This window comes from Tursiops truncatus, chromosome 1, assembly GCF_011762595.2.
Source record: "Tursiops truncatus isolate mTurTru1 chromosome 1, mTurTru1.mat.Y, whole genome shotgun sequence".
Classification (NCBI taxonomy): Eukaryota; Metazoa; Chordata; class Mammalia; order Artiodactyla; family Delphinidae; genus Tursiops; species Tursiops truncatus.
Genome location: NC_047034.1, coordinates 136,649,231 through 136,675,379, shown reverse-complemented (window position 1 = coordinate 136,675,379; position 26,149 = coordinate 136,649,231). Strand labels below are relative to the sequence as shown.

Here is a 26,149-nt window from a genome sequence, read left to right as displayed (position 1 = left end):
AACAAAGAGTTCTTGATCTAGATGACATCTCACTTCATTCTCAGAATAATCCTATGTGGTAAGTTTTATTATCATTCTCATTATTTAGATGCAGGAAGTGAAGCCAAGAGAAGAAAAAGTGAATATCCAAGTTCACAAGGTAAACAAAACTTGAACTAAACTAGAACTAAAGTCTTTGATTTTAAGATAAAAGGAAGTATTAAAGGCAGCCTCTCTTAAATGCACATTTCAAAAAAGCTGTCAACATGGATTAAATCCCTTCTTTGTTCAAGGCTCTGCACTAAGCATTGGAGATGAGGGTTTAGAGGAATATCTCATTCTATTGAAGAAGAGTTTCTTTTCATACACTATGAATTGTGTGATTCTCAGGTCTGCCCATTCAACAAATATTTAGTGATACCCACTAGATACCAACCAATGCTCTGGGTGTGGAAAAAAAAAGAGAGAGAGAGAAGAGAGAGAGAGATGAACAATCCATGCCCTCAAGATGAAAGGTTAGAAGGAAGTCGCTCCATATGATCAAATATCTATTTGATCAAGGTCTATGTAGGCTGTATGGGAACCCAGACAAACCTTATATAGCATAGCACAGCCATGGGGTGAAGGAGTACAGGAAGGGGAAAGTCAGAAGTTCTTCTAGGAAGAGTTCTCAGGTAACTTAAGTCTTGAAAGTCAAGTATGGCTTAGCCTAGTTAATACATGAAGAAAGGATATTCCAGGGAGTAGGAACAGTGGAAACTAGGCATAGGTTGACAAGAGTTCCAGGAATGGAAGACCACAAGTTTAAAGCCTGGTGAGAGAAGTGGTGAGGGATGAGACTGGACAGAATGGCAAGGGGTGGATCATGAAGGATCTAAGAAGCCAGATCATTAGTGTGTAGAAATGCAACTCGTTTCTGTAAGTTGATTTTGTATCCTGCAACTTTACTGAAATCGTTGATTACTTCCAACAGTTTTTTGGTTGAGTCTTTGAGATTTTCTATAAACAAAATCATATCATCTTCAAATAGCAACATTTTTATGTCTTTCTTTTCAATTTGGATGCCTTTTTATTTCTTTGTCTTGCCTGATTACTGTGGCTAGACTTCCAGTACCATATGGAATAAGAATGGTGAAAGTGGGCATCCTTGTCTTGCTCCTGATCTTAGAGGAAAAGCTTTCAATTTTTCTCCGTTGAGTATAATGTTAGCTGTGGGTTTGTCGTATATGGCCTTTATTATGTTGAGGTATATTCCTTGTATACCCATTCTGTCAAGGGTTTTTATCCTCAAAGGATGTTGTATTTTGTCAAATGCCTTTTCTGCATCTACTGAGAGGATCCTGTGATCTTTTTTTTTTTTTTTTTTGCGGTACGTGGGCCTCTCACTGTTGCGGCCTCTCCCGTTGCGGAGCACAGGCTCCGGACGAGCAGGCTCAGCGGCCGTGGCTCACGGGCCCAGCCGCTCCGCGTCATGTGGGATCTTCCCAGACCGGGGCACGAACCCGCGTCCCCTGCATCGGCAGGCGGACTCATTCAGGTTCTTCCTTCCTGAGCCTACGGTTCAGAGATTTGGACTCATCTTATTTGTTTACCTTTTTTCATGGATCACAGTCCTGCACTGCCTGTTGTCCAATATTGGAGAACAGGTCTTTCCGATATTTTGTCTTCTTGTTTATTGTTTATGAGGAGGTGAAGTTCATTCATGGTTACTTCATCCTGGTTGAAAGTAGAAATCTCCTACCCTGGTCTTTTCCTTGCTGACCCTCTTGCTCACATACTCCCATCCTCTCTTTCCTGATTCAAATCAGGACCCTGATTCTGCAACCCACTTATAATTCTCCTACTTACCCAAAGTGCCAGTTACCACCAAACTAAGGCAACTTTTGCCTAAGGCTGTTTTTCTCCTTTAAGGAATATTCTATACTCTGTGTTTTTACTTTCTCACTTCCCATTCATGCTTTGATCTAATGCAATTTGAATTTCACTAGCATCATTCCACTGCCATAGCTGATACTGTGGATAGATACCAATAATCTCCTTATTCTCAAATTCAATGGAAGCACTTCTGCTCCATTTTCTTTGATTTTTCTGCAGCATCTGATATTGCTGACTCCTTCCTCCTTGTCAAATCTGCATCCCCTTGGAGGAGAGAAAACAAAACATTGTGGTTAAGAGGACAGACTTTTAGTCAAGAGACCTTGTTCTAATCCAAGTTCTGCCACTTATATAGATATAAGAACTTGGACTAATTACTTGATTTCCTTGAGTCTCATTTTCTTCATCTGTTAAAAGAACATGATAATATCAACCTCACAGTATTGTTGAAAGAGTAAATGAAATAAATTCATAAAGTGCTTAACCAAGTATCTGGCACTTAAAAGCACTTCATAAATAAAAGCCTTGATTATTACCTTTCTTCTAATTTCTATGACGTTATTTTCACCTGACTGTCTCTGGCCATTAGGTGAGTCTCTCTTAAAGCCTCCTTTTTTTCTAACTATCCTTTGAGATGTACTGTGCCCCATGACTCAAGCCTCCTTTATTTTGTTTTTCATTTTTACACTTTAGATTACTACTTTAAAAGACAAAGTATTAAAAAGTATTGAGTAGAAACAAAAAAATATTTGTGAAATAGAGGTAAGTTAAAAAGGAAATAAGGACAACTTACACCCCTGTTCCTACTACCTTTCTGAAGAAATAGAATATTACAATCATCTTTGAAACCCCCTGTGTGCACTTTTGGGGATCTATCCCCTACCCTTTCCCCCCAGAGACAACCGTTTCCTGATTTTTGTGTTTATCATTTCCTCACTTATTTTTAAAGTTTCTCCACAATCGTTTAGTTTTGCAAGCATCTGTACTTTGCATAAAAAGAACCATACTGGATGTTCTCTTCTGTAACTTTCTTTTTTCCACTTAACATTATGTTCTTGAGGTTCATCCATGTTTCTGAGGTTCTGTTTCATTATTTTTTATTGCTTCATCATTCCATTGTATGAATACTCTGGGATTTATTCAGCCTTTCTCCTGCTCATGGATATTTGGGCTGTTTCCTAGTTTTTTTGCTAGTACAACAATACTGCTATGAACTATTTTTCTATATCATCTCTGAAGTTGTCTAGGCTATAGAATCAGGACTGGTATTGCTGGATGAGAAGGCTTGCACATTTTTCCTAGGTAAAAATGGTTTTTTAGAATGGTTGTATCAGCTTACACTTCCATCATCATTGCATAAATATTCCAGTTGTTCGACATCCTCACCGACACCTGATATTGTCATACTTTCCAAAGCTATTTTTTATTCTATCCATTCTCCCTTAGTTTCATCACCACTTCTGAGCTGATGACCACCAGACATTGACCTCCAGCTGATATGTTTCTCCTAAGCTCCAGATCCACATACTCAACTCCCTATTTACCATCTCCTGGTTGTCTTCAGCCAGAGCAAACGCAACATGTCCCAAACTAGCATATCTTTTTCAGTAAATTGCACCATCTTTACACGGTTATCTAAACCAGAAATGAAAGTATCACCCTAAACTTCTTCCTTTCCCTTTTATCCTTTATCTGAATCCTGTTAATTCTACTCCCCAATTACGTCTTGAATCTACTCGCTCTGTTCCCTTGTGATTCACTGGTATTTCTGGTGCTCCTCTTTCAGGGCTCACCTCCTCATTTCATGACGTTGGTAAGGCCTTATGACTTACTTGGCCAATGAAATGTGTGCAGATGTAACATATGTCACCACCAGGCAGAAGTTGTAAGACTCAGTGCATGATTCACCATGACCTACAGCCCTGCCTCAAGGAATGACAACAGTACATCTGGTAGAGGGTCCATCAGCCTTGATTCTGGAATGAGAACAACAGAAACTTGCTTCCACATAATCAACATGTATCAATGGCATTAATTTTTAAAAACCTGCTTTTTTGCTGTTTTAAATCACTGAAATGTTCAAGTTATTTGTAACTACAGCATAAACAAGACTATCCTGACAAATGTACCCTTCTTCCCATCTTCCTGACTGTTGAACGTGTATAAGCAGCAGAGTTAGAGAATTTTCCAGTTCCCTTGGAGTTCACTACTATGAGATTTGAAATTTTCTTGCAACTTCCTAAATAAACTCTTATGTTGGCATGGAAATAATAGCCTTTGAATGCCCAATTTCAGAGCTTGCTGAATTCTTTCCAAGTGGCATTAGTTGAGGTTTTGGCACTTTCGTCCAAAGCACAGCCATCCTCTATCTGCATAAAAGTCAGCTGTTATCTTCTTTCCAAAGCCATCAAATCTCAAAATAGTATAAGTTGGGAGTAGGCTAATATCTTCCTGGCCAAGTCCAGTGTCAGGTTTCAAGGGCACCATATGACATCTAGCTGACGAGGGACATAATTAGACTGTCTATAATGCTCAAAGACCTACAGAATTTTGCTTTTAAGGAACTAACCGAATCTAAGCCATGTTGTGACACTAACCAAGTGAGAGGAAATTAACGGTTGGTTGAGCCAGGCATTTTATGTATACTGTCTTGTTTGGTCCTCAGAACTACTTTGTGTGTTGGATATTATTACTCTAGCTGACAAATCATTCCCAGGAAACAGATTCAAAGTGAGTAAGTGACTGGTCAAGGTCATCATAAAGATTCTAGGTCCAGAACCCAGAGCTTAGGGCTTCTTGTAAGGTGTTCTTTCGACTCCACTCTAGACTCGTAATTGTGTCACTTTACTTTGCTTAAGGTTAAAAAATAACCCAAATGGAGACAGAAGAGTCTTCTGAGTCTTCACTCACTCATCTAACAAACATTGCCTCTGACTTAGTGCAAATAAGATTGCTAGAGAAAGAAAAATGAACTAAGAGAATATAGAATAGATGAGAGGAAGAAATCCCTGCCTTCAAGGGGCTCATGACATACAGTATAGGCAGGTTAACTACAATGGGATGTGATGAATGCATTCATTTACCAAACATTTACCAAAGGTTGAAGACATGGAGACAGAACCACAGTCCCTGTGTTCAAGGAGCTCACAGTCCAGTGTCACAAGTGGAACAACAGAAGGATGCTGAGTGGGAGCATACTCAGGAGAGTACAGCCAGTTCTCTCAGGTGAGTCCTAGAAGTCTTCAGACCTGGGGTGATTCTGGAGATCGATTTTTTTTAATTAAGATGTAATTGTCATATAACAATGTGTAACTTTAAGGTGCACAATGTGTTCTTTTGATACATTTACACAGTGCAATGTGATTACAACCTAGCATTCGCTAACACCTCTGTCGTGTCACGTAATTAGAGAGATAGGTTTTGAAAGATAAGTTAATAACCAGAAGAAGAGCATTCCAGGCCACTGCAGCAGCATCTGCAAAGGCCCACAGGGCAGGGCTGTGAGAGAGAGGGAAATCTTCCCAGAGGAAGCAACCAGTCAACTGAGACTTGAAGTATGACTAGGACAGACCTCATGGACAAGGTGCAGAAAGGCACCACCAGAACAGATGCCAAAGCATGAGCCTTCTTTGGAAGACACTGCAAGCATTTGATCATGCCTGTGGTTCAAGGTTCAGATGAGGGAGAAGTAGAAAATTAAACTAGAAAACCAAGGTCAGGGGAAGATTGTGGAGAGCCTTGAATTGTTTGCCAAGGAAACTGAGATTTCTCGTATAAACAATAGAGAGCTGTGGATGTAATGTCAGCACAAATTTAGAGGAAAAAAAAACCACTCAGAACAGAGCTTCACACACAGTAAGTCCTTAGCAAATGTTAGCTATTATTATTTTTAATTATTGTCTTAGTCCAGGCTGTTACAATAAATACCATAGACTGGGTGAAATAAACAACAGAAATTTACATGTCACAATCTGAGAGGCTGGAGGTCTCAGATCAAGGGTGCCAGCACAGTCAGGCTCTGGTGAGAGCTGTCTCTCTGGCTTACAAATGGCCACCTCCTTGTCATATGCTCACATGACAGAGAGAGACAGAGACAGTGAGACAACGCTCTAGTCTCTTCTTGTAAAGGCACTAATCCCATCATGGGGGATCCACCCTCAAGACCTCATCTAAACTTAAGTACCTCTCAAAGGTCCTGTCTCCAAATACCATCACACTGGGGATTAGGACTTCAAGATGTGAATTTGGGAGGGGCAAAAAGATTCAGTCTGTGGAAATTACCACTATAAAAAGGTGTTATAAGAAGGAAATAATATGGTCACATTAGCAGTTTAGAAAGCTCACCCTGACAGGCATGTGGGAATCATAAGTCAAGGGTTCCCTCCACCACTGGTAGTACCTACTCATGTTGGCAGGTGTATCTGGGCTCCTCCTCTCTGCTTTCACATCTCCTCTACTTCCCTCTCTCACCACACTTAGTACACATCTCCTTATATGCTGGTCCTTCATGTTAGATCATCAATTTCATGAGGACAGAGATCATATTGATATCTGTGTCCTTAGCACTGTCAACTAAAAAATATTTAAATGCACGTAACTCCACACTCCCTCATGGCACTGGGCTGGTGTGTCCTCCATTGGTTTCCCCTCCTCCCTCCATATTCCACATTAAAACGTCTGATCGTTGCAGCCTGCTCTGGTTTTAGGCTTAGGGTGTCATGTTTCAAAAGTTCCTGCTCAGATCATGGGTGGTAAGTATGGTGTCTGCCCCCCCAAAACACACACTTTCCAGAACCATCCACATCCGTGTTTCCAGTTTCTTTGCACTGGCCTTGAAATTGATGACAAATGAATTTTGCAAGCCCATCTAGGAAATTACCTCAGCACCCAAGTCATTTCCTGGGGCCGTTTACATTCTTAAATGTAGGGAGAAGGTTGAGGTGCTTTTTCTTTTTAAATTCGCTGAACCACTGGTAAACCCCTTTCACCCTTATAAATGGATGGGAGATGATGTCACAGCACAGTAAAAGCTCTCGTTGCTTTAGCCCTCCCTTCGTAAGGTTCAGGACTGACTCAGATTTCTCTGACCTCGGCTCCCTCTGAGGCTGACATGTCAGATCACTGGGACTTGTCTCAGACCTTCCACCACTTGAGGCAACGGATGGTCAGAGAGCTCTTGGAAGAAGACACTGATTTTTTTCAACATCATACTGTTAGGCTGCACCTCCCACTGACACATCCCACATGGATCACTTTGCCATTCATTAATTCAAGCAACATTGATAGAGCTCTTACAATGGTCGAGGTTGTGCTGGATTCTGAGGTCACAGAACTGAATAAGGTATATACCCTGGAGAAGACAGAGCATTATGCCAAGATGAAACGACCATGACTAAGACTCGTTCACTCATATCAATGAGTTTGCAGTGTTCGTAGGTGAGGAATATGTATAACCACATGACCATGATATAATTAATACAATGTTGAAGGTAGCAAGGACTTTAAGGAATATATATGTATATACATCATATATTTTAAATAAATATATGTATCTACTATATATGCATATATTATATATACATTTGTATACCTATCCTATATATAGCCTACATACTTCCTATATGTATGAGTATATATTTTATATGTATATATTTACTATAATATTTACTATGAGCCAGGCCCTTTTAAAAATGGTCTCATAGGGCTTCCCTGGTGGCGCAGTGGTTGAGAGTCTGCCTGTCGATGCGGGGGACATGGGTTCGTGCCCTGGTCCGGGAGGATCCCACATGCCGCGGAGCGGCTGGGCCCGTGAACCATGGCCACTGAGCCTGCGCATCCGGAGCCTGTGCTCCGCAACTGGAGAGGCCACAACAGTGAGAGGCCTGTGTACCGCAAAAAAAAAAATGGTCTCATAAATTAACTCATTTAATTCTCACACTATCTCCATGAAACCTGTACTATTATCATCATCCACATTTTACAGATTAGGAAACTGACTCTTAGACATTTTAAGTAACATGCTCATGATCTACTAAGATCTACTAAGAGCAAGGACTTGAATCAGGCAGAATACTTCCAGAGGCTGTCTTATTAAACCGTATGCTATAAACTGTGAAGGAGGTAAATAATAGAATTGCTCCCAGCTGACGAGGCTGTATTTGCATGCAGACTCTAAGGCAGGAAAGGAATATTTGAACAAATCCTTTGAGGTGGAACTTTGTAGACCACCCTCAAAGAATGGCAAATGATTTAATTTGATTGGACCATAAGAAGATGATGCTTGTCTTTGGCTCTGTGAAAAGGTCATGTGGAAGAGTGGCGTCATTCTGGAGGGCAGAATGAAAGTCAGTGGGTAGAGGGTGCAGGGACTCAGATGGTGTCTGGCTTTCTACCAGCAAGGATGTACAGGAGTGGAGCATCACCTCTTTTGGGCCCAGCGTGGCCTGCCTGAATAGTCTAGCCTGCTGGTCCATCTTGCGGGTAAAGGATTTGAGCTCTGGATTCCACAATGTTGACTTTTTAGTACAATGGTACTAGAACCTGAGTAACATCCTCTCTTGCCTGAAGAGACCACCAGTGCCCACAGCGGACAATAAAGGCACTAAGGATCTGTCCACTTGTCTACTGCTGTGAGATAAACCACCCCAAACTTGAGAGTGTAAAGCAGCAATTATTTTATTGTGATCCCAGATTCTGTGAGTCAGGAATTGGGAAAGGGCATGGTAGGTACATCTGCTCTCTGCACTACAATGTCTTGGGATCCAGCTGGAAGATTCTAGGCTGGAGTGACTTGACAGGTGGGAGCGGGGATCATCTGAAGACTCCTTTACTCACACATCTGGGGATGATGCTGACTGTTGTTGAGAACTGCCTCTGAGGCTGTCAATTAGAACACCTGTAGGAAACCTCTGCACGTGGCTGCCTGTACTTCCTCACAGCATGGCAGCTGGGTCCAAGAGTTACCACCCTAACAGAACCAAATGGAAGCTATGTACCTTTTATGACCTGGTCTCTGAGGTCAAATAGAGTCACTACTAGTATAGTCACAAGCTCATCCTGATTCAAGGGGAAGAAACTAGACTCCCACAATTAAAATCGTGAATATCAAGGTTATATTGTAAGAAGAGCACGTGGGATGGGAGATATTGCTGTGGCCATCGTTGGAAAATGCAACCCGCCACAGAACCTCATATTCAGAATCCAGAGAACTCCCAGCAGTTGAACCCAATCATCTCACTATGGAGTTGGCTAAGAAAAAAAAAGCCAGTTCAGCAAAAATGCATCATCATTAGCACCGCCCAATTTCCAAAGTCATTTGACCACCGAACCATTGTCCTTGAGATTCGTCAGAGACAGGTAACCTTAAAGCCTACTTTTAAACATAGTAATCCAGAGATCATTCATATAAGATGTGACCTCAGAATGAAATCCTTCCCAAGTCCCTCTTCAGGACTTTTGTACCAGCTCTTTTCTCTGCTTTCAACACTCTTCCCTCAGATCTTTCCAAGGATGACTTTCTCTCCATTCAGGGCTCAGTTCAATCCACACATTTTGGGAGAAAACTTCCCAGATTACCCAAGCTAAAGTGCCCACTCTTTCCACACATTATCTGGTATTTCCTAATATCTGAAATTAGTTTGTTGACTTGTTTATTTCCTGTGTCTTCTCCCTGCCTCACTGCTTCTGCATGGTAAGTGTCATTAGAGCCTAGACTTTGCTCTTTCTGTTCTCTGAAACCTAGCCCAGTGCCTGGCACACAGTACACATCCATTAAACAGTCATCGAATGAGGAAGTGGAAAATGGTGCCATACCCAGAAATCTTTTTGTTTCTTGTTTGAGGGATTTGGGGTAAGGAGAATAAAGAATGTTTACATATATCTCAACGAAATGTAAACTTCCTTCTTTTCATCTCTCCACTTCCTGAACCCACTCCCAAATTTTCTCCTTTTTTAAAAAAAAATATTGACTATGATGCACAAAAGAGGGCTGTGCACAATTGTGCAAAAATCTAGAGAAGCAAAATATAATAACTACTTTTTGAATTACCTCCCCATAGAATTTCAGGTGGTTCCATATATTCCATTATAAATTCCCTCATATAGAATTTTTTTCTTTTTAAGTGTAGCTAAAAATATATAATAAGAATATATAATAATATTATAATTTATTTATAAATAAAATATTTATATTTATGTAAATATATTGAATATATTTATAATATTTATAAAACATTTTATAACATTTATATAATATAAAATTTCTACTATATAAATATTATAATATTTATGTAAAATGTAAAATACAAATATATGTTATAAAATATAATGAGTAGCTTAAAAAACCACTTTAAGCTTTCTTTTAAGTATCTGATCTTTCTTAAAGATTTCATTTCTAAATAGTAGAAAAAAACTAATTTATAACACTGTGACACAGAAGTATATATCCAAGAAAATGCTATAAATATCAAAAGCATTAGAAATAGCTCACTTGAATTAAACAAAGCCATGACTTGAAAAACCTCAAACATAAATGAAATGGAAAGTCAAAGAGATACAGTAGAATTTTATCTTCATGTACAGTCACATGTTCTTTATTCTCCGATGACAGGATTAACAAATACGGCAAGCCTCCCTAAGGTAGATTTCAACATACAAGGACTTCTTCATCCAAGATTCTTGGAAACCAAGACCTCCAAGAAAAGAGATCGCTTTGCTCTTCTATGGAATATCCTTCAGAGTCCTAGCTTCCCACCCCGCCTCCCCTCCCCCCCCCAGCACTGCCCACTATGACTCAACAGCACTTATTAACCATATGCAGGTGCACAGGCTTAGGCACATCAGATGTGGCCCAGAATTTTTCACAGGGGTCAAATTATACTCACCCACACACCGAAAAGGAGGCCTGCTAGAAATCTTTTAAAAACCGGGTGCTTAATTTATATGAGACGGTGTCTAGACATTTATTTTCTGGAAATATTTAACTTGGATAAGACATGTGGCCCCCAAGCTGAATGCAGGATTGAAATATTTCACTTGAAAATTTGTGCAAGGAAACGTCTGGTTGAGTGCAATGAGGTTAAACATGGACATGTTTTCCTAGGATGGAAAGGTCATCCTGTTTGCCATGTGCTAGCAGGAACTTGCCTCTGAATACTCCTGGTATTATGTTAGAAACACAGAGTTTAGGCGATAATTGTTTTTGCTGTGCCTACTTTTCCATAGTTAGATATGCATTTACATGAATCTATATGTGAATACTACAACTTAGGTAGTCAGTGGGGGAGAAATACTAGAGAGAGAAATTCTGGAGATTATATACAATGGAAGCTTTATTTGAATTAGAAGTTTTTGCTTCAATATCTTAGACCATTGGGGCCAGCAGATTTTTCTATGAAGGGCCAAATAGTAAATATTTTAGGCTTTGCAGGCCATTCAGTGTGTCACAACTTCTCAACTTAGCCACTGTACTGCGACAGCAGCTAAAGACAATGTATGTGCTAGTGGCTAGGCTGTGTTCCAATAAATGTTGTTCCCCAAAACAGGCATTTGCTGACCCCCTGTCCCAAACCAGTAGCTTTGGAATTGTTTTAACTGTGACTCATAATAAGAAATAAAATTTACACCATCACCCAGAACAAACATATGTGTGTGTGTGTACATTCACAAAATAATACCTACCTTCATAGTGAGTATACACCATATTTTCTATTCTATCCAATTTGATTCTAAAAATCACTTTCTTTTTTATTGAAATACAGTTGATTTACAGTGTTTCAGATGTACAGCAAAGTGATTCAGTTATATATATATACATATATATGTGTGTATATATATATATATGTATATATATATATTCTTTTTCAGATTCTTTTCCATTATAAGTTATTACAAGATATTGAATATAGTTCCCTGGACTATACAGTAGGTCCTTGTTGTTTATCTTAAAAATCACTTTCTACATGCTGACAGCCACCATCTACGTTGATTTCAAGACCCACTAAAGGTCATGACCCTCAGTCTGCAGAACACTGTACCAGACTGACTCTGTGCTTGTGTTTAAAGTGAATAGCGTGCGAATAGTCAGAAGCAGACAAAGAATCACTGTCCCTCTGTTAATGAATGAGATTGCTTGCGCTTAGTCCGAAGCCACTGCTGCCTGCTTGGGTTTTCCCATCTCTGAAATCTGATAAAGTTGTGACCCAATAACCAGGGAGAACATGCATTGCTGAGAACAAGTACAAAAGTCTGGGTAAGAGCCACAGGACAGGAAGCTGGATGTCTTATCTTTTCAAAGTGGAATGGAAAAACGGAATCTTTTTTCTTCGGAATGAGTCTAATAGAGCTGGCAGAAATCTTTCTCTAAATGGAGTCCCACTGGGCAAGAAAACAAGGAGGAATAACTTTTTTGATACAACAGACCAAGCCCCAGAGTAAGAATCAGACACCTCAGTCCTAACCCCAACGGGACCACTATTCAGCTGATGGTCTGGGGAGGTCGCTCCTCTCTTGGAGCCTCAGTTCCCTTCCCTGCTAGCTGGGTGACTTTAAGCAAGTTTCTGTGCCTCTCTGAGCCTCAGATACCTCAACTGTAAAAAAAAAAGTGTTAGCTATCTTAGAGGATTGTGATGAGGATTAAATAAATTAATGATGTATGTAAAGCACTTAACACAAGCCCAGCACAAAGTAGTACCTGATTTATAATACTTGCTACTAGCATGTGGTAGTTGATATGTAATACTCTTGCTAGTAGATATAGATATATAATACCAATACTTGATATGTAATACCTGCTACTATTTCACCCAACTTTTAATTTTGAAATGTTTCAGAGAAATTTCAACAGAAAAGTTAATATAATAGTCCAATTAATTCTTTTTTTTTCTATGCAAGTTTACCAACTGTCAATATTTTGCCACATTTGCTCTTTCCTTCTCTCTCTCTCTCTCTCTCTCTCTCTCTCACACACACACACACTCTCTCTCTCCCTCTCTCTCTCTCTCTCTTTGTCTCTCCCTATCAATCTCTCTCTCTATATATATATACATATATTTAGATAGATAGATAGATAGATATAGATATTTACATACATATATAAATACGTATATAGTTTGTGAACCATTTGAACATAACTTGCCAACATCAAAACACTACACCTCTAAATAATTCAACATGTATCTCCTATCCTCTTACAGTTGTATTCTCTCATATGACATCATTATCATGCCTCCCAAATTTAATATTTATAAAATATTATCGAACATACATTCCACATTCAAAGTTTCCCAATAAGGTCCTTGAAAGCTGTTCTTTCTTTTTTCCAATCTGGAATCCAAACATGTACCACACACTGGACTTGGATGTCATGTCTCTTTAGTTTATCTAATATACAATATTCCTTATACTCTTTTTCTTTCTTTCTTTCTTTCGCGGCATTGACATTTTTGAAGAGTCCATGGTAGTTGACTTGTTATGTGTTTTGGGGTTAGAACAAATGAGTAAATATTTTTTTGTGGAAACCAGGATTCTAACTGTAAAAGATGGGAGATGATACAAATATGAATGAGTTAGCTGAACAAGAACCCAATGGTATTGGATTTGAGCTAGGAATATTAGACTTTGTATTAGGGTTCTCCAGAGAAACAGAACCAATAGTGTGTGTAGTTGGCGGGGGGAGTGTTATTGATTTAAGGAATTGGCTCACACAGTTATGGAAGCTGGCAAATCCAAACTCTGCAGGGTGGGCCAGCATGCTGGAGACGCAAAGGAGAGCGAATATGGGTTTCAAATCAAAGGGCTGTCTGATGCAGAATTCCCTCTTGCTCGAAGGAAATCATTCTTTTTCCTAGTCAGGCCTTCCACTAATTCAGTGAGGCCCACCCACATTACCAAGTGCAATCTGCTTTACTCAAAGTCCACTTATTTAAATGTTAATCTCATTCAAAAACAGCCTCATAGAAACACCTATAATAATGTGTGTCCAGCCAAGCTGACGTTTAAATTAACCATCACAGACTTCAACAGAGGTAGAGATAGAAACAGATACACACACATATCCATTTATTTATTTTACCTCTGTACTGAAAGGGCCCCAAAGCAATAATACCCCAGTAATACAGAGCACATATAATGTCCAAATCTTGGTTTCTAAATACCATTCTCCACTATAAAGAACCAGTACTCCTTGGAGAAGTAGTTGATTCTGGCCCTAGAGCAAGGAAAGTACAAGGTAAGTCTGAAACATCTGGAACACAGAGAATGAGGAAGTACTCAAAGATCATTGGAGACATATAAAAAGGACAGACACTGGTTTAAAGGAATTTCCACTGGACAAATCAATTGAGAAATCAAAACAAATAATGCTGGTAATGATTTATAGCACACTCAACAACAATTAAAGAGAAAAACCTGTAAGACCATGATAATAACAAAATAAAAAGTTGCATGGAGGCAGGGAGGGAGCTGTTTTTAGGAATAGTTGCTACTAGGAGGAAGAGAATATTTGACAGACTTCATTGCTGACAGACCAATCCTTGGACACAGATAAACTGGATATTTGCCCTCAAGGAAACTGCTCTGATATTGGTTCGGGGGAGGGGGGAAGGTGTGGGGGGAGAGTAATAGTTATTGAAGTTATTAAGGAATGGTTGAAACAAATTGGAATGATGATGCAGATGGTGATAGTAACTGTTTATGGAGTGAATACTAAGAGTTAGACACAGTACTATCCCACTAGCCCTTTTATACACATTATTATGAGTTCCTCCCAAGGTCATTCTAAGAAAGGTAATAGTGACTTAAGCTCAGAGAGTCAGGTGGCGTGCCCAAGGCCTCACTGCTACTAAATAGCAGAGCTGGGATTTGACGTAGACCTGTGTCCCGGCTCCTGCCCCCAGCACACACTTGCCTGTGGTCTGAATGTGGGGATAGGTAACCAGGGGCAGATTCCAGCTCTGCCTCTGAATGACCTTGGATAAATTACTTCCCATCTCTACACCTCAGTTTCTCCAGGCTTTTCTCAAAACCTCAGCACCCCTTGCTCTCCTTGTCCTCTCCCTGTTTTTTCTGACCCCCATCCCTGCCGCCACCAGGGCTGCAGCCCCTTCCTAAAGAAAATCAGTTAGTCTCTTCTCCACCTGCCCAGCAGTTTACTTTACCCCCATCCACGCAAAAAATAAAATTAAATTAAAAAGGCAGGTGCTAGGAGAGGAAGGACTGAACTCTGCAGAATGGGTAACTTCTCTTCCATCACTGCCTCCAGAGCTTAATGTGGGGCACATTGGATGAGGTTAGGGAACAAGGTGTGGATTAGTGAGTCTTTTGCTTGCTTTATAAGATATCCCGGGCTTCCCTGGTGGCGCAGTGGTTGACAGTCCGCCTGCCGATGCAGAGGACACGGGTTCGTGCCCCGGTCCGGGAAGATCCCACATGCCGCGGAGCGGCTGGGCCCGTGAGCCATGGCCGCTGAGCCTGTGCGTCCGGAGCCTGTGCTCCGCAACAGGAGAGGCCACAGCAGTGAGAGGCCCGCATACCACAAAAAAAAAAAAAAACCATACACACAGAACAGTTCAAAAACAGCTGAACCCACCACCTGATCTAACAATGTTAACATTTTGCCGTATTTGCTTCAGATGTTTTTTTTTTAATTAAAACATTTAGTTGAAGGTTCAGTAGAAGTCCTCTTTGCAAGCCTCCCTGACCTCAGTCCCTATCTTCCTCCCCAGAAGCAATTACTATTGTGAGTGGCGTGTATTTTCCCCGACCAGCTCTTTATGGTACATAAAGAGAGTTCATTTTAAACATACAGGGTTTCTTTACCTGTTTTCTTTAATGTGCATAAAGGCTATCATCTTGTCTTCCTTTCTGCAACTTGCTGCTTTTATTTAACAATGTGTATCTGTGATTTATCCCTGTCACTAAGTGGAGCTCTCATTTATTCCTTCAGCTGCTGTTTCATATTTCATCCACAAATGACCAGTTTATCCATTCCCCTGTTAATGTACTTTTAGATTGTTGCCAATATTTCACTATTATATAAAATGCTGAAACTGAACATTTTTGTGTCTCTCCTTCTGCACATAGGCAAGGGTTTCTCTAGAGTATTTTTTGCTTCCTAGAGGCAGCCCTGGTTCCAAGGGCATGTTCATAGTCACCTCTGTTAAGTATTTCCAGTTGCTTCCCAAACTGATTTTACCGATTTCTAGCATAGCTAGCATGTTACGATGGTTCCCATGCAACTTGACCCTCATCAGTCCTTGGTATTCTCTGTTCTTTTTGACAATCCAATGGGTGGGAAATGGTATATCATTGTTCTCATTTGAATTTCCCCATGACCAATAATGCCAAACATCTTTTCATGTGATTATTGGCCATTTGAAAGGCCTGTTCACAATCGGTCAATTTTTTCATTGAGTTGTTTGTCTTTTTCTCATTGACTTGTTTGAATTATTTATATATCCTAAAACTTGAATGTGTTGTAAATATTGGGACATGCTTTGTAAACTTCAAAGCAGCATGAAAAAACATTGGTTTTTATTAGTGCTCGTTTTACTCTTACATATGTCTTATCACCTAAACCAGAGCCCCCAGAGGACAGAGAATGTGGCTTCCTTATGTTTATTTATCCAGAGCAAGTGTTAATAGGAAGCAGCCTGGAATTATGGGGGGAAATTATGGCTTTAAAAATAGAAATGGAGTTAATACTGCCTCTACCACTCAATAGCTGTGTAAGCTTGGTCAAGCCGCTTAACCTCCCTGAGTCTCTGTTTCTTTTGTTCTAAATGGAAAGGATCTCTCCCATGGCCGTTGTCACGAATCACATAAGATAATGCATGTAAAAGTGCTTCGTGTGTGGCATGGCATGTGCTAGATCTCAGTAGATGTTAGCTGAATAGAAATACTGGTAAATATTTCTTGGTGGTTAACTTAGTTCTTCAATGACTGAATAATAATAGCTTTGATTTATTGAATATTTCTTATGTATTAGACACTGCATAAACAGCTACCCTCTATTGTATTTTTTTCCCTTTTGCAGATGAAGTATCCCAGACTAAGGTTATGCAATTTGGACAGTTTTGCAGCTTATCAATGGTGGCATTAAGCTGCAAACACTGATACATCTTATTCTTGTCCTGAAATGAATTCGTTCTTCCAACAATATTTATTGAATGTCCACTATGTGCCAGGTATTCCACTGGGCACTGAGCTACATTGGTCAAGAGGTCTTTCTTTCAAGGAGTGATATGTTTTACTAAGGGTCCAAAACAGAAAGCAAACAGGCAAATAAATTCTGATATGTTATGAAACAAATACACAGCTAAGATAGAATATGGCAAAGAGCTTGGAGGTTCTCTTTCAGGGAGGCAATCAAAGAAGGCTTCTCCAAGGAGATGACATGGAAGTCAAAATAAAATAGATGAAAAATAGCAAGCTGGCCATTTGAAGATCGCATTTCGAGCAGAGGCAACGATAGTCCAATCCAGTTTCAATTTATATCGTCTACTAAATTGAAATGTTTTTATTCCATATCCCTCATTTGTGGATCCTGGTCGCTCCAGTTAGCCTAACCCCTGGCGAAGAAGAAAAGAGCGTGAGCCCCAAGCAGCTGGGAAAGCCATTGCTCTGTCCTGGGCCCAGATCAGCCCCAGCCAGGCGGCAGTCATCTGAACATCTTCCAGATGTAGGCCTCCCTCCTCCTACCAACTTCCCTTCCATGTCACTGTTCCACCTCCCAGGCCCCAAGCCTGTGAACTCAGCCAGATAGGTTTGGCTTTGTTTCCCAGGTAAAAACTTTTCAACCTAGTATTCCCCACACCATCAACAGAGTGGACATTTGTAGATTGGTCTGTAGGTACATGAGCTGACAACCCCAGAGGACTGATTCAAGCCTGGAAGGGTGCCAGGTTTTCATTAAACCCCTTGTAAACCCCCACTTTGGTTCTACAGAGCTACATCTGCCGAGGAAGCCATCTGTGATTTGTATCATCGTGCTCCAAAAAAACACCAGCAGTGTGAAAGACTCTCCCCTCTGCTCCACAGTGAAATGGAAAAGTAACATTAGTAATCACTTCTGCAGGCTCCATAATAACATCATGGGCATTGGCTTAAGTCTTAAACCATGGCTGATGGTCCCTGCCAACAATCTGGGTGGATCTGAGTTGTCCTAAAAATTACAGGCCATTACTCATGTCCACCTCTCTACCTAAGAGAATATAGATGAAGAATTTGCCCTTGTGATACAGGGAGGAAAAAGGAACTAACATTTAATGAGTGTCTGCTAAGTACAAAGCACTCTACCCCCTGACAACCTTCTAAAGCAGGCATTATTATATTCATTTAACAGATGAAGAAACTGAGGTCAGAGGTGCTTGATGACTTACCCAAAGCCATGCAGATGAGTGACATGGCTGCAGGTAGAACCCACATCTCATGAACTCCAACATCTGTGAGCTTCCCACTTCCCTAGAAAGAACCCCGAGAATGGTGTGCAAACCAAGTGTTTGGTAGCTTGTTTTGATTTTTTTCCAGATTTCTTTTTCATTAAAAATTAAATAAGGAGGGACAGGTAGGACATCTTCCCCCCACAGTGGCTTGGATCTAAGTAAAACCACTCAATAATGGGATCAGCAAGTATGTGATTTAAATCTGTGATACTCGCTTTGAATTGGATGAACTACAGGGACCTCCCCTTCCCTGCTTCTCTCTTCCTCCTCTCTGAAGCCCAACCCACCCTGCCAAAAAAAAAAAAAAAAAAAAGATACAGCCAGTTCCTGATGCCTGAGTTCACAGCCAAAATTAGAAACATCCAACTGGTGTCCATTTCACAAAGAGCATCTTCCAAAAGTTGGGATCATCTGTGTTGGCTGGTGCCGACTTTTGGTGGTCTCCTGCAGTCTCAAAGCTAAAGTACTTTTTCTTCTGAAACTGCAGGTATGCAGTTTTCTCCGGATCTGCCTGGGGCAATCCAGAGCAAAGGGACAGCCTCCTAAAAAAAAGGAGTTCAGAGGAAGCAGCAGTTTCCATCAGTAGACTTGCAGACTCAGAAGCAGGGAGTAGCAGAAAAAAGAGCCTGTGCTTTGGGTTAAGTTCTGAATCTTGGCTTTAACGCTTCATGCCTGTGTGATTTCAGACGAATGTTTACCTTTCTGAGCATCCCTAGGTGGCAACGATCTAACGACACCTGCTGTACAGTGTGACCATGAGGAACATCCAGACATAGGCACGTCGTAAATTGTAATACAAGTGAATTGGCTTTCCTGACCTTCCACACTTACCTCATATTCAGCTGAAGCTTCAGAGAAAGACTCCTCAGAATGTCAAAAGGGTTGATAGTTTTCTTTTGGAAGGGTAGTTTCTGATATTTCAGATGTTGTTGGATCGTCCAGAAGTTTAAGTCTCAGCAGCTTTTCCTCTTCCCTCATATAAACACCTAGAAATAATTTCCTGATCTCCATCCCATGGAAACCAAAAAGCACCTAGACCAAGAGAATCAAATCACGTTGAAATCACTGAGCAGAGCTCACCCTTCTTCCACAGACAGCCAGGTTAGCCAAAGGTTTTGCTTTTTTACCAAAGGGAAATGGAGGGAGGAAAAGCGCTGACAATAAAGGAAGACTGCCGCTGTGGGAGAGTTTTAGACTTGACTAAGATTCACGAAATATAATCATCCTGTACGTTTCCATAATGTAATCTTTACAAAGAGAACCTAGTTGAATTTCCAGCACTCTCCCTTGAGCAAATTGCTCCTTGCCTCCTAACTTCAGTTTCCTCTGCTCTGAAGTGGAGACTGGAGATAATAATCACCGCCTTGCAGGATGGTTAAGGGGATTACAGATTAAATCCATCCAGCTGCTAGGCTCAGTGCCTAGCAGAGAGCAGGTGCTTCATAAATGGCTGTTTTATTGTTGACAAAACACTCTGGATAGCCACAGCCACCCCGGACAGTAAGAATCACTGATGCCATTTTTTAAGACGAGAAAATGGAGACTCAGAAAAAAATAAAGCATGCTCAAAATCCCACAATCCCGGCTTTGCACTGAGGGGATCGGCGCGCAGGTTTATTTGGCTGTAAAGCCTGTTTTCCTTCCAACACACACACACACACACACACACACACACACACACACGCGCGCGCGCGCGCTGCTGCCACGTCTGTTCCCACGGAAGCAGAGAGGGGAGGGAGATTTTGAGTGCGTTTCTTCGTCTACATCTGAGTTGCTTCCTCTCCTCTGGCTCATTCGTTCCATCCCCGAAGTCCCGGCTGAGGCCTCCACTGTGCTGCCAACCTCCCCTCCCCGCCTCTGCCGCCAGCTGAGGCTCCCACGCAGCCACAGAGGCACTGGAGAAACCACATCACCTCTCTCCTCCCCACCGCATGCCTTTGAAGTGAGCCTGTCATCTGACCGGTACCTACTCACGCTGCAAATCCCAGACTCCTTTCCTACCTGGAGCCCCGGGTTCCCCCGTGGTTCAGGGCAGACACTAGATACGTCTGCCTTATTTTTCACGGGGCTTAATTTCGATCCAGCCTGAACTGACTAAGCACCTACTCTGTGCCAGACGCTAGGCTTGGCTCTGGAAAGAGAGAAATGAGTAAAACACAGGCCCTGCCTTCAAAGAACCCACGGAATAGGACAGAATCCAACTTGGTTCCATTTAATAAATAATCGCTGAGTACCTACCTATGCCAGACCCTGTGCTGGGCCCTAGGGAACACACAGATATATAAGGTGGCGGTCCCTGGAAGAGCTCCGGTCACTGCAGCCTCCTAATTAGCACAAGCACCTGCCAGCTATGCATTCCCTGCTACGACCCCCCAGCTTGTGCTTTATGCACGTCCTCTCCAGGCCGCAAAATAAAAATAACGTTTTGAGATAGATGTTCAAAAGGGCAGAAAAGTCCTCTGTCCAAAACCAATCATGATGACGAGGATTCTAGAATCCAGGTCTACTTTCTGTCTCAAAATTTACTGGTTTTCAAATATAAAATAGATCGCTAGTGGGAAGCAGCTGCATAGCACAGGGAGATCAGCTCAGTGCTTTGTGACCACCTAGAGGGCTGGGATAGGGAGGGTGGGAGGGAGATGCAAGGGGGAGGAGATATGGGGACATATGTATATGTATAGCTGATTCACTTTGTTATGCAGCAGAAACTAACACATCATTGTAAAGCAATTATACTCCAATACAGATGTTAGAAAAAAAAAAAGTTGCTGGATTTTTTGGCAGGGTTATGGCAGATCTGTTGTTCCTATAATTACCTCACATTTGAAGGGTGTGCTTGAATTTTCCAAAGCATATTCCCTCTATTATCTCATCTGAGCTCAGCATCCCTGTCTCAAGTAGTTACAGGGTTTCTTTTGTGAGGCCCAGAGATGGTGACAAGTCAGGGGAAAGGGGGCCGGCCAGTGCCAACCCCTGCAAGGCCATTTACTCCTCAGAGGACCCTGGAAAGGAGCTGATCTCGTTCCTTCTCTTGTTTTCTATTTGAGGAAACTGAGGCTTAGAGCATCTCTCCCAAGAACACAGGACTAGGCAAGAGAAGTCCTGGGCTTGCACCCAAGTCTAGCAGGAGCCAGTGCCTCTGACAGCCAAGCCTGCTGTCCTCAAAACAAAACAGTGCTCTCATCCTGGAGCCGGGACAGCCCGGCCTGCCTGGTGGAGAGGTGGGATGGCTTCGTGGGGTCTCAGCACAAGCTTGTTCTCTCAGCCTGAGGACTTTGGGAGACTCACCAAACCTCTGGGCCTCCATTTGTCACAAGGCGATGCTAAGCCCTGCTGCCTTCATCCCAGGGTTCTGCGAGGGTCTGCTGAGATGTGAAATCGGTGGGAACAAGATTTTGAAGAAGACATAAGTGCACAGGATTGCCCTTCACAGAGGGTCTGCTGACACGTTACTGTGGAATCAGGAGGCCTGGAGACAAAAAGCAGACAGGCCACAATCCCCTCCAGGAGCCCTGCTCTGGAACCAGGACTGGCCCCTCCAAGGGGTCCAGGCGAGGGCCATCGTCCACAGAGCCAGGCCCCCGCCCTGGTGATTTATCCGTCTTTGCCTCTCTAGCCAGGCTCAACCCGCAGACGCAGGGGTGGGGGAGGGGCTATCACAGAAACAGACAGGTCTGGTCACAGGGGGACAGCGTCCATGCCAAGAGCCCACTTTGTTTTAACGAATGACACCAAACACTTAGGCCATAATCTCTTCAGATTGCTGCGTCTGGCAGTAATTACATGCCTCCCATTAATAAATCCTATTTCTGAATAGTTTACTGCACTGCACCCCTTTCTGCAAACACTGCAGGCTGAAACCTGTCAGATGAGGCCAGAGGCAGGCTTGTGAAGAGAAGGCAGATACAATGGCAGCTTTCTGGGCATGAAAAGGCAACAGCCACAGGCAGGGAAAGAGCCACAGGCTCTGATGTGCCTCCAAGTTCCAGGCATGGAGGGAGGTTTGTAATTCTCACCCCTACATTCAATCACTCACTGACTCCCCAGAACTCTGACCCCCAAATTTATCTTGAAGGCATCTCCACTGCCTTGGTTCAGAATTCATCAGTCTCACCTGGAATATACTGACAGCGTGTCATCCTGTCACTCTCCAGCTCATCTGCCACGTGCTGCCAGAGTGATCTTCCCCGCAGAAAAGTCTGATCGCATCACTCTCCTGCATAAGAACTCTGCAGATGTCTGCAACACTCCAGGATAAAGTCCACTCCTCCCTATCAAGGCCCTTCGGGATCTGAATCCTGCTACCTGTCCAAGCTCACTTCCCAGAAATTACCCTTCCCACTATACTCCACCCTACTGGTTCTCAGAGTGTGATCCCTGAACCAGCCGCACCAACATCATCCAGGATCTTTTGAGAAATGAAAATTCTCAGGCCTCACCCAGAGCTACTAATTCAGAAACTCTAAGGTGAGACCCAGAGATCCGGTTTTTCAGTAAACCTTCCAGATGATTTTGATGCAGGCGATCACTTGAAAAAATACCTCTTTACCTACTTTTTCTTAAACCTCAGTGTGGGCAAGAACCACCTGGGGATCTTGGTAAAATGTAGATTCTGATTTAGTTGGTCCAGGGTGGAGCTCAAAATTCTGCTATTCTAGCAAGTTCCCAGGTGATGCCAGCACTGCCGGTCCACACACCAAACTGGGCAGCAAAGTTCTGGACTTCAGTGAACTCCTCATGATTTCAAAGCACACCTACTACCTCTTGCTTGCCTTCGTGAGTGCCGTTCCCTCTCCCTTCCCTAGTTTTCTTTTCCTCCCTTTCTCATGTCCCTGTCCCATCAAACAGTTCTACTTATCTATCAAAAGTCCACATAAAGAGCCTCTGTACTCGGAAGACTTCCTTAACACCTCCCATCCCCACCCCAGATGGATGGAAGCCCTTTTTTCCCCTGCTCCCACATGACTCTGCAAACACACACTACATCAGAGCACTGATCACACTATACTGTCTGTCTGTCTGTCTGCCTGTGCTACCCCGTCCAAAAAAAAAAATACTTTAGGAACAGGACCTCTTGCATAGCTGTGAACACAGCACCAAAACAGTGTCAGGCACACAGCAGAACAACAGATAGAGAGTGAGTGAATGAATCCTTAACAACCAGTCCTATTGGACTAGGGCAGGTAATAAACCAAATATTTGGGAGGATTGGCCTCTTATTATTCTACCTGCCACGAGACCTGTATTAACCACCAGGTTCCTTTTAAAACAGGCAAGAGCAAACACTGTGTTCTAAACCAAACCGGCTGCCTAATCCTAGAAGACAAAAAACAGAGAGATGTTCTCTGTGCACCAGGAACCCCAGAGAAAACTTCTGAGAGGTAATATCCAAACAGGAGGTAGGTACATAGGGACTTCGCAGAGAGGAAGACTCCACACAGGGAAATTTCACCAAGGAAGTTCCTTTATTCACTAATGTAAATAATGTAATGTAAATCCCGTCCACAAGCATTTATTGTACCCTTTCTATGTGACAACTATTTTTAAGAAGTGGAAATGTAAGATGAATTAGATCTCTTCCTTGCTCCCAAGAGGTCCGTCTAGTGGGGAAAGTAGGTACACAAATGTGTGAGGACAATACAGAGTGACAAAAGCTGTGATTCAGATGTGCACAAACCGTGGAGCAGATGCTTTCCATTTTGCCAGGAGGGATGGGGACAGGCATCAAAGAGGAGATGATATTTGAGCTGAGTCTGGAAGGCTGAGTTCATTTTTCAGAAGGAAAATAGGGGAGAAGGGTATTTCAGGCAGAAGGCACAGGGCAGGCACAGGAACAGAGGATAGAAGAATACCGCCCTTAGGGGATGGTACTCTGATACGGTAGGAGAAGTGGGTTGGAGTGGAGGATCTCGCGAGGAAGATGAACAGAACCGGACGGGTCATTTGGCAAACATTGATGGAGCGCCAGCTGGACACTGAGGCAGGCCCTGGAGATGCAGACCACCATAAACAACACGGAAATGGTTTCTGCTCCCCTGGGGTTTACAGTTCACAGTTTAGTAGGAGCGGTGGGGAAAACACAAACAAACAAATGAAAAAAATATCTGCACATGGTAACAGACAATTCGCTGAGCCAGAAAAAGAGTGAGGGCTTAAACTTCCGGTAAAATGAATAGGGAAAGGCTCCCCAAGGAGGTGAACTTAATCCGAGAAGGAAGAAAAGGGGAGAGAGGAGAGAACCCCAAGCTGAGAGGGAAGACTAGGCAAAACCCCCGAGGAGGGAGGTAACGTGGTAAATTCAAGAAACCCAAGGTGGGTGGAATTACTGAGTGAAAGGACAGTGACATAATTTGACAAGAACAGATTGGAGGGCTAGACGGGCCACACTGCCTGGGTCCTGCAGGCCACAGTGGGTGTTTGTCTTGATGCTAAGTGCAGGGGAGCCTTTTGGAGACTCCAGAGCAGGAGGCTGGCGTGACCTAGTTTGGTTGGAGTATTTTCTTTTCCCTTTTATTTTTTTCCAAATACATGACTCCGCTTCCTTAATTAAAAAATGGATTGGAAGGAGATTGGAGACAGATCCTCCCTGGAGGCTCAGAAATTGTTCTGTTGAGAAAAGAAGCCAGGCCAGAACTAACGTGATGGCAATAAGGATGGAGGGAGCAGCCTCAAGAGAAGGTCCCTTAGGAAAACACCATACTAGGAGCCCCCAAAGAGCAGCTTCCTCTACTTAAGCTGAATATACAGCAAGTTCTCTTTCAGGACCTATTTATTGAAAAGAGTACCTTTCCAATCCCTCCTACACTGTTGGTGGGAATGTAAATTGGTGCAGCCACCATGGAAAACGGTATGGAGATCCCTTAAAAAACCAAAAATAGAGCTACCATATGATCCTGCAATTTTACTCCTGGGCACATATCCAAAGAAAACCATAATTTGAAAATATACATGCACCCCAATGTTCATAGCAGCACTATTTACAATAGCCAGGACATGGAAGCAACCTGAATGTCCATTGACAGATGAATGGATAAAGAAGATGTGGTACATATATACAATGGAATATTACTCAGCCATAAAAAAGAACAAAATAATGCCATTTGCAGCAACATGGATGGACCTAGAGATTACCGTACTAAGTGAAGTAAGCCAAAGACAAATATCATAGGATATGGCTTGTATGTGGAATCTAAAAAAATAAAAAATGATACAACACAGAAATAAACCCACAGACATAGAAAACAAACTTATGGTTACCAAAGGGGAGGTGGGGAAGGATAAAATAGGAGTTTGGCATTAACATATACACACTACTCTATATAAAATACTGGTTGGCCAATAGGTCCGTTCAGTTTTTTCTGTAAGATGGCTCTAGTAGCACTTAGTTGTCTTTAACTTCATTCAAGACCAGTTAGTTAGATTGTATGTGACAGCTGTCATATCAGCATGCATTTTTTAAAAAGTTATCAAAATTGGTGAATTTTTGTGTAGCCATTTTAATACTGAAGATGGAAGAAAAAAGCAGCATTTTCAGCATATTATGTTTTATTATTTCAAGAAACGTAAAAATGCAACTGAAATGCAAAAAAAGATTTGTGCAGTGTATGGAGAAGGTGCTGTGACTGAAGGAACGTGTCAAAAGTGGTTTGCGAAGTTTCGTGCTGGAGATTTCTCACTGGACAATGCTCCATGGTCGGGTAGACCAGTTGAAATTGATAGCGATAAAATCGAGACATTAACTGAGCACAATCAACGTTATACCACGCGGGAGATAGCCGACATATTCAAAACAGCCAAATCAAGCATTGAAAATCATTTGCACCAGCTTGGTTATGTGAATCGCTTTGATGTTTGGG

The 26,149-nt window shown here is 42.1% G+C and overlaps 1 long non-coding RNA gene across 1 annotated transcript; it reads right to left on the bottom strand.

Moving 5' to 3' along the window:
* Nucleotides 1-13,929: 13,929 nt before the first annotated feature.
* Nucleotides 13,930-22,020, bottom strand: LOC109551065 (uncharacterized). The gene is made up of 3 exons (XR_002177762.3): nucleotides 21,582-22,020; nucleotides 19,125-19,325; nucleotides 13,930-17,420 (listed from the first exon to the last, which is right to left on the bottom strand). It is a non-coding gene; the product is annotated as an uncharacterized lncRNA (long non-coding RNA).
* Between the last annotated feature and the right edge of the window lie 4,129 nt (nucleotides 22,021-26,149).